The 9,342-nt window shown below is 51.8% G+C and overlaps 1 long non-coding RNA gene across 1 annotated transcript in view; it reads right to left on the bottom strand.

The window, feature by feature from the left end:
- Positions 1-3,689: 3,689 nt before the first annotated feature.
- Positions 3,690-9,342, bottom strand: part of LOC107137183 — a 9,427-nt gene continuing 3,774 nt past the window's right edge. Inside the window, exons 2-3 of the long non-coding RNA XR_001502820.2 lie at positions 6,191-6,308; positions 3,690-4,660 (exon numbers count right to left, since the gene is read on the bottom strand). This is a non-coding gene — a long non-coding RNA (uncharacterized LOC107137183). The remainder of the gene's footprint in view (positions 4,661-6,190; positions 6,309-9,342) is intronic.

Genomic DNA, 9,342 nt, shown 5'->3' with positions numbered 1-9,342 from the left:
GTCGAGTCCCCGGCTCGGCCCCAGCGGCTTCCCGCGCTGACCTGCCCTCGGCGCCCTGGGTCCCGGGGTCCTGCGCCGCGCGGGTCCCAGTCACCCGCCTCGGGACGGCGTCCTGCTCCAGGGCCCAGGAGCCCAGCCGTGGACGCCCACCGCTGACAGCCAGTCCCTTATACGGACGCTGATTCCTTTTGTTTTGTGGCTTTTGGAAACACTGTGACAATAAATAACTATCTACATGTCCCTTGGTACATGCAGGAGTCAATCTGAAGGGCACATTCCGAGAAGCAGGATCCCTGCCCAGCGGTGGACTTTTGCATTCTGTGACCGCTGCCAAAGATCCCTTCACTTGGAGGGCCTCAGTTGCTCCCCTGCTGACGGAGAGTGACAGAGTGACTGTGTTCATCTTCTGCAGCTCTGTGGGCCCAGTGGGCTGTCCGACAGGGACCTGAGTCCATCCAACTGAAGGATGTGGCTTCTCTCTCCTGCTGCACGTGAAACGAAGGTTTCTACTTCCAATCCAACAAATATCCCTTGAGCATTTATAATGTGTAAGTCACGAGCTGAACTCAGTTCCCAATGGGGTGCTTTTGCAGATATAATATGCTTCTAAACATTTTTAAATTAAAATAACAACTATTAGAAATTTTAAAATAGAAGAAGTATCAGATACATGGTAGTCCCAGCAGCTCAGGAGGCTGGGGCAGGAGGATCACAAGTTCGAGGCCAGCCTCAACAATTTAGGGAGGCCCTAAGCAACTAGTGAGAGAGACCCTGTCTCAAAATAAGAAATGAAAAGGGCTGGGGGTGTATTTTAGTGGTAAAGTGCCCTTGGGTTAAATTCCCTAGTACCGGAGAAGTAAAAAATAAAGTAAATAAATACTAAAATACAAGAAATATAAGGACAAACAAAATGGCCAAATAACTCTCATTGTTCTTTCCCCCGCTTGCTTCATGGTCTGGGGATCAAACCCAGGGCCTTGAGCTAGCACTCCACGAGGCCACCACTAAGCCACATTCTCAGTCCATTTCTTTCTGATATATTTAAAAACAAAACAAGTAACACTTGTAGATGGTTAGAAAAGTGAAGCTACTCAGAAAGATTAAAAAAAAACTCAGATATAACCAACTACCTCCAAACTCAGGGCATTAAAATGATAACTCTTTTTTTTTTAAAGTTTTTAGCTGTAGATGGACACAATATCTTTATTTTTTATGAGGTCCTGAGAATCAAACCCAGTGCCTCACAGGTGCCAGGCAAGCGCTCTGCTACTGAGCCCCAGCCCAGCCCTAATGACCCTTTTCTTAAAAGCTCACAGACCAAAAAAAAAAAAAGAAGACAGAAAGAAAAAGGTACCTACCTGGTCACTCTATTAACCATTTCCTGTGGTTGCTTCTGGAAACCTTTCATGCATATGGAAGAATATTTATATGTACACGACAAAATATCGTTTCACTTTTAATTTAACAAAAAAAACAAAAAAACAAAAAAAAAGCTTCTAACGCTCTCTCGGTTCTGCCCCTTCGTTTCTTCATTTAATAACATCCTGGATCAGCGACTCAGCAGAAAAGTGGGCAAGAGATACGGACACACAGCTCAGAGGAAAGGAAAGACCAACAGCTGGAGACAAGGAAGGGCGTCCAACTTCCTTTGAAATAAGAAAAATGCGAATTAAGTGAGCAGAGAGCTCGGGCCTCACTTGTCGGATCTGCAGGAACCCGGTGCCTCGCACCTGCGCTGTGGGCCCCGTGGGTGGAGCCGGGATCCCAGGAGGGGACAAAGTGGAAGGACCCGCAGCCCAGCCCTCGAGCGCATCTCCATGTACTCTCACTTAAGTACAAATGGCACAGACCCACAGAGGCTCCCTGTCGCCTTCCCGACAGAAGGGACCTCTCAGGCTGGGGACCTTGTAGGTGTGCTCCCCTCGGAGTCCCCAGCTCCTGGAACAGTCTCTTGAATGCGTAGACGCCCCAGAGACGATCTCGGTCCATGTCCACTCTCCCCTTGGCCCTCCCAGACTTTGCTGAGATGAGGTTGGACTCAGGAGGCTCCTCTGTCCCCATTGTCATGTGCAAAAGATGGAAGCCGCCCGCGGGCCTGGCCCTTATGGAATCGCCCACGACCGCTGGCTCTCTGTGTGTCCATCTCCAGGCCACCTGTCCCAGAGGGCCCTTAATGTGCATCTTTAGGCAGTAAAGCTTCCCTGGGAGAAGTCACCGATGTCACCGCTTGTCTGTTCTGTCCTGACTGAAGTCGTAGTGGCTCAATAAATCTTGTGGAACAAGGATGAGCGCGATGAGCAGGGGCGCCTGCGGTCCAGGAATGAGAGTCAGCGGCCACATGGTCAGTCCTCGTGCTGCTGGTGAAGGAGCGCACACCTACAACCCTTGGTGGGCAGCGCGACTGTCCTGCGGGGAGTTGGCACCCGTGGACACCCCACCAGCAGGTCTGCTCTGCCAGCCAGGGTGCCGGTACCTCACACCGCACCCGCCTCTCTTACTGCCCCATCTTGGTAGCACTGAGAGGTAAGTAGCTCTCCCAAGGTCACACAGCTGGCACCGTGGGCAATGCTGCCAACTTTAAAATGATCAGTTCTCAGGATCCAGCTTCTTCAAATGAACTGGCCGATGTCCAAGAATCTCTTTTTAAAAACCTCCCCATCTGCTGCTGCTGAGCCACCAGCTTTGGGAATCGGGGACCTGGGGGACGTAAGGGTGCCAAGGAGCGATTTTGTTGGCACAGGCAAGGCATCTGTGCCTGCGCACTGGGCGGGCATCTTCCTTAAGATGGTCTCAAGAATTTTTTGAACAAGAAATAAACTGATATAAATGAATCAAAACTCTGTATTTCTTTCTGTTTGAAAAAAAGAAGAGAATTTATTCATGGGTACATTCATGGAATTTCCCAAACTAGACCAACTTCTTTAGAGCTATGTCATTTAGAATATAATTCATTGGTGGGGTCCAGACACATAAAGTTAGACACTGAAATATGATATAAAGTTATCTCACACAAATTCCTGAGCTGGGGAGGTGGCTCCGCACTGGAGGTTGTCAGGGGCTTGGCTCTCCAGCTTGTCATCTCCTCATCACCCACTCGTTGTTCCCCCTCCCAAGATCCAAAAGGCTAACCAAAGTGGTTGCCTTTCCAAGTTCCGCTCACATCCCATTGGCCACACATCAGTTACATGACCAACTGCTCACTGCAAGGGAGTTTGGGAAATGTAGTCTTTCTTCTTCTAGAGTGTTCCTATCACTTTAAGGGGAACACTAATATTGGAGGCAACTCTCAGACCGTACCACTTGGAGGCATTTTTAAAGAGCTTAGAATTTAGATTCTGGAACAAAATAGATTACTCATTCCCAATAACAGCACTATGCCATATGTTTTCAGAATTTCAGCTGACCATGACTGCCAATTTCAGGAGGCCCACTTGGCTGGTCTTGGGGTTTGTGGTATGCCTTTTGGCTCCATAATGCAATAGACACATGTGGGTCCTCCAACTAATCAACAGTAATAGAGTAGAGCCAACAAGGCTTATTTTTAATTTTTTTTTCTCTAGGGTACTGTCATCAGTGTTAAAGATAAATTAATTAATATTTTGCTGATTATGTAAGAAGCTGCATGTGGAGAAAGAAGGTTTCTTTTGGCTCCAGGCTCCTGCTCTCCTTCAGGAAGGTTTAACATCATGGCGACATTGGTGGCCAGGTTACGATAGGTTTAGCAGGCCATGGTGAAGGGTGTGGCACAAGGGAGCCATCAAAGAGGTCAGAGCAGGGGAGGAAGCCAATCAGATCAGTACTTTAAAAGCTTTTTCTGAAGCCAGTCGAATGAATCGGACATAACTTTCCTGTGTTCACACACGAATACAAGACCAGTGAACCCACATCATGTACAACCACAGAATGGGAAGTCATACTCCATGTGTGTATCTCAAAATACACTCCTCTGTCATGTGCATCTAAATGGAGCAAATAACAAAAAATCTTCACCGCCACACACACACACACACACACACACACACACACAAGGCTTCATGGGAGAGGCAGACTGGAAAGTTTGAAATGTTGGCTGGGGGGTGAGATAGTCTGCACACAACTTGGAGAAACTATTTTCACATTTAAAACTATGGTTTTCTCAAATCTCACCATCCCATAACTACCATTATTGCATATACCCCCTACTTCCTGAACATTATTTACTTCATTTTTTTTCTTTTGGAAAACGTTTATTTGACTTAAGTACATTCATTTTTAAAGGAAACTTTGTGTCCAGTGCGTCAGTCCACCGGGGCTAGGCGTCGCTGCAGTAAAACTCGGATTCCCCGGAGGTGCTCCCGCAAGTCGAGTTTGTCATTCAGAGGACTCGTTGGTGGGGCTGGCTGCAGCTCTGGTCCGGGGGCCTCCTTTGCTCAGGTCCCTGTTGAAGGTGCGGGCGCCCCTGGGGTAGGCCGCTGTCCCAGCAGAGAGAAGAGATCAAATGGAGACCCAGGGATGGCTCCAGAGGCTTCTCCTAGGGAGTTTAGCTCACACGGATCGGCCAAAGGAGGTCACAGCCAGGCCTGACTCCAGCAGGGAGGGTCGTCGGGGAACACCCAATAAAAGGAAGACTTTGACAGTAACGCAATCCACCACGTCTACTGGGAGGGAAGGCCATCAGCACCTGACCGCAAAACGTAAACATTGTGAGAACATGTAATTCAGTAAGTCCAGCCTAATCTTGCCTTCTGGGGACTCCGAGCCTGCAGCTTGCTCTAGTAATTAAGAAGGGGCACCGGTAAGTGTAAGGAAGGCGCAAGATTCGCTGGAGTCCCGTGGAGACTGTGGCCCAGATGTCCTCCGGGGGGTGCAGAGGAGTGGCCTTGGCCCGCGGTGCCCCACGCGCGCTCTGGGCTCTTGGGGAGACTTTGCTTGACCATCACGCTGGGGGAGGTGGGGGAAGGCAATCGGGGGTCTGAGAGCGAAACGCTAAGGGCAGCCACGTGCTGAGGGGCACTGCTTTGCGCAATGCCACCAGCGAAGCCCCTGCAGTCGTGCGGCACAGCGGCCCGCGAGCGGATTTCCGCGGGTTTCGGGGCTTCCTCCTCCCCTCGGCTCTGCCCGGTGGGCAGCGTCGCCTCCGCTTTACAGCCCAGAAAACTAAGGATTCGCGTTTGCTCAAGGCCAGGGCTGGAGGCCGGGGGACTCAGCTCCAGACATGACCACTTGGTGTCACTCTCTCCAAACTGTCGGAGGAGCGCGGCGCTGAGCCGGGTGGTGTGCGGGACTCTGCGCACTGATCCCGGGAGAGGCGAAGGGCCCCATCCTGGCCTTCCTCCTCGGGGTCCTCCTGGTGCAGAATTCCTGTCGGTTCCCTGCTTGGACGGAGCCCCTCTCTGCGGACACCTGGAGCTAAGCGCTGGACAGGCTCCTGCTGTCAGCTGTATGGCCTCCTCGTGTTGCAGATGAGGAAACCGAGGCGGAGAGAGTTGGGGTGGCTTAGTGTGCCCCAGTAATAAGTGGCGGGTCAGGATTTCACCACAGAGAGGTAGACGATGGGATCCTGCCTAGCAGGTGCGCGGTGGACAGCGTACGACGTCGCAGTGTCCACAGAACAGATTTCCAACTACCTGACCACTCGCTAATGAATGTTCTTGGCCATGACAGCAATCTGACCATTTAGGAAGTTTTTTTTTTTTTTAATTGATTAACAGAGTTGGTTTTTCCTCTGACTGCCAAGAAAACGCCCAGGTCTTGCTTTTAAATAAAATTAAAAAAAATTTTTTTTGGCCTCAATTTATTTTGAGAATTATTATTTTTTAATTAGAAAATCGGTTTAAGTAAAAAGAAGAAAATAAGTCACCCAGAGAGAAGCGTCACCCCGCCCTGGAAGAAGGTCCCACCTGGGGTTTCTTTCCTCCAGCTATCAAGGCGTTAAAAACCTCCCAGATACTTAATGGGAAACTGTGCTCACACTTTAAACAGTTCAAAAGGTTCCTGGAGATTTATAGTGGATGTTTTCCCTCCAATCCTTGCCTCTCCCTGTCCCCGCCCAGCCGCCACGCGGGTCACCACTTCTTGGGGATCCCCACGGAGATCCAGAATGCAGAGAAGCCGGGGGGCCCAGCTCCCCCGCGGCCTTCTCCAAACAGCAGCCGCTCCACCCCTGCCCAGGGCCGGGTTCCACTCACTCCTTTACCCACTGACCACGTACTTGGGGGGGGGTCTTTCCAGATCAGCCTCGAGAGCGCTCTTCACGAAGTCCACCGTCTGGATGTAGTGGCGTCCCACCCAGCTTCCGGGTGATGGTCCCCGGGGTAGTTTCAGGCTTGCTGTAGGGAGCAATGCAGTGGTCAGCGTCCTTCCCCCAGAATGGGTCCTGGGTCTGTTATTTCTGCAGGACAAATTCCTAGCCATGGAACTGCCCAGGTGCATTTTTGAACTTTGACAATGAGCGTCTAAGTGCTGTCTAAGGGGGACCCAACCTATGTGAGCCTGCTTCCTCCTCATTCTAACCACGGCCCCGGATCCTCAGACTTGTGGACTTGGCCTTGCCAATAGAGAAGGCTTCTGTTCCAGCCTGGGGGGTGGGGTGGGGGGCTTCCTTTCTATGTTAGGGTTTGGAATTTAAAACATACTCAAAGGCCATTTGTGTCGTTTTTCTGGTGGCCAATCACCGTTCCTTTTCTATTGGATGATCACCTTTGTATTGATCTGCAGGAGCTCTTTACATACTGGGAAAGTGAGGTCTTTGTCTCTCGTATGTATTGTGAACGCACACTGTTAAACACCTCAAACAAAAGTGATATCCCTTACGCACAGTATTTCCGAGGCCAGCGGTTATTTTATGTGGCTCTCTTTCCACATCTGTAATGGTGGCTTTGCAACAAAATTGTGTATTTTGCCATTATTTAAAAATCTTTTGGGGCACCTTGGAAGTTCATCAGATGCAAACAGCTCTGGGTTTGACATGAAGGCAGCAACAGCACGCCTCAGAGGGAGGACTGGGACGCGGCCCAGGTGCGCCATCTAACCCTCACTTAATCTGAACTCCCAGCAGCACTGTGCAGTCGGGAACATGTCCCACTTTGCAGATGAAGGAACAGGCAGAGGAGTCATGGCATTTGTCCAAGGTCTCCCAGAGAGCTGGTGGAAGAGCTGAGATCGAGTTCACATCAATTGGTCTTCTCAACTTCTGCGGCTTCCACATCCTCTGCCAATTGGCGGGAAGAAAGGCCCTGGGAGGGCCCCCTCCTCCACTCCAGGTGGGCTATCATGTAGTTCAGGGTCCAGGACACTGGGGGCGCCAGGGATGCATTCCTGCCTGGTGTTTGGGCTGGGAACCAGCTGGGTCCAGGCACCCTGGGCTGGGATTATCCTGGGCCTGAGATCCAGGGGCTGGGCTGGCTCAGGGCCAGAGTCTTATCACACCTGGGGCAGCCTCTTCAGCCTCTGCCTCCCTGGAGAGGCCGAAAGAGAGAGAGAGAGAGAGAGAGAGAGAGAGAGAGAGGCCCTTTTATTGGGGAGAAGCCATTCAAATCAGGCCAGGGGTCAGGTTTGGGGGGGTTGAGTCTGGCTTCATGATGTCTGCTGTCGGCAGGTTGACTGACAGCTAGGAAGGCCACACCCAAGGGCAGAGCAAGAGAAGGGGACACACAAAGGGAATTTCCGGGGAACATTCTATCCCAAACAGCAAAGGGGTAGGATTACAAAAGAACAGGTGAGTGGAGCTCAACCAGGGGAATGCCTCTCAGAAGGCTGGCCTTGCCACTCGAGTGGGGCAAAGACCAAGTCTGGAGCCATGGCACTGCCCCGCCAAGCTCCAGAGATCTTTCCAGATCCCCTGGCGCATCAGGACTGGAGGGCGTGGTCACTCAGTGTGGCTCCCCACAGTTTTTGGCCTCTACCCATTAGGTGTTGGTGGCCTCTCCCCAAGACGTCTTCGGACATTGCCACATGCCCCTGGGTTGGTGCACAATTGCCCTCCACTGGGGATGGCTGCCCTCAGCCACCACAGACGGCAAGTAGGTGACAGAGTCCAGCCCTGCCCAAGACAATGGCAGCTCACACGGAGAGCATCCCATGGGAGCAGACTGGCACCCGCCAGGGGGCACGGGCACCTCCTCTCCACAGATGAGGAGGGCCAAGCCCAGGGGGAGCCAGCGCCTTGTGCAGGGCACAGGGCCACAGGGTGCCACAGCGGGGCCTGGGCAGACCTTGGGTCTGTGCCTGTGAGCACCACATCCCCCTGCCCCCAGGAGGGGCTGCTCATGCCCAGAGCCACAGAGATGTCCCCCCTCATAAAGAAGTCCCCTCCCGTCGTCTCTCTGCGCCTTTCCATTTCCCTGCTGTGGAGCGAGGTCTGGTGCAGGACACGAGGCCTTCACTTTATTTAATTTTACGTGGTGCTGAGGATCGAACCCAGGGCCTCGCACGTGCGAGCCGAGCCTCCACCGCTGAGCCCCGGCCCCAGTCCCCACAGATTTTTTTTTTATATAAATTTTTAAATGTGAAAGTTCCAATTTTTAAATGGTAACAACTTATTTCAAAAAATTTAAACCCAAATAAAACCTGTCTGGAGTCAAACCTGTCTGGAGGTGCCCACGCCGAAGGACACATCCAACGTCCAGGAACGGGCACCTTGGCCCTGGGACCTTCACGTCATTTGATTAGTTCCTTTTTGGTGTGTGTGAACTTTTTTCTTAGTTGTAGATGGACACAATGACTTTATTTATTTATTTTTACGTGGTGCTGAGGATCGAACCCAGGGCCTCACGCAGGCGAGGTAAGCACTCTGCCACTGAGCCCCAGCCCAGCCTTGATTAGTTCTTCCTATGTATTCAGTCACCTGCTCACGACACACCTGCACTCTACTCCTCCTCTCATTCATGTTCCACCATCCACCACCCTTCCATCCACCACCCACCCACCATCCACCATCCACCCACCATCCATCTATCCATCCATCATCCACCATCCATTCACCCACTATCCATCCACTACCCATCCACCATCCACCATCCATCTATCCATCCACCTACTATCCATCCACCCACCCACCATCCACCATCCATCTATCCATCTACCACCCACCCACCATCCACTACCAACCTATCATCCATCCACCCACCATCCATCATCTACCCACCATCCATCCACCACCCTTCCATCCACCACCCTCCCACCATCCATCTATCAATCCACCCACCATCCACCTCCCCACCCATCTTTCCTTCCATCTACCATCTACCATCCATCCACCACCATCCACCCACCATCCCCCACCATCCCCCTCCACCCACCACCCCTCCATCCTCTACAGCATCCTCTCCCCTCCCTCTCCCATCCACCGCATGCATTCATTCC

The sequence above is a fragment of the Marmota marmota genome, unplaced genomic scaffold, assembly GCF_001458135.2.
Source record: "Marmota marmota marmota unplaced genomic scaffold, marMar, whole genome shotgun sequence".
NCBI lineage: Eukaryota > Metazoa > Chordata > Mammalia > Rodentia > Sciuridae > Marmota > Marmota marmota.
This window is presented reverse-complemented; position numbering and strand designations above follow the sequence as displayed.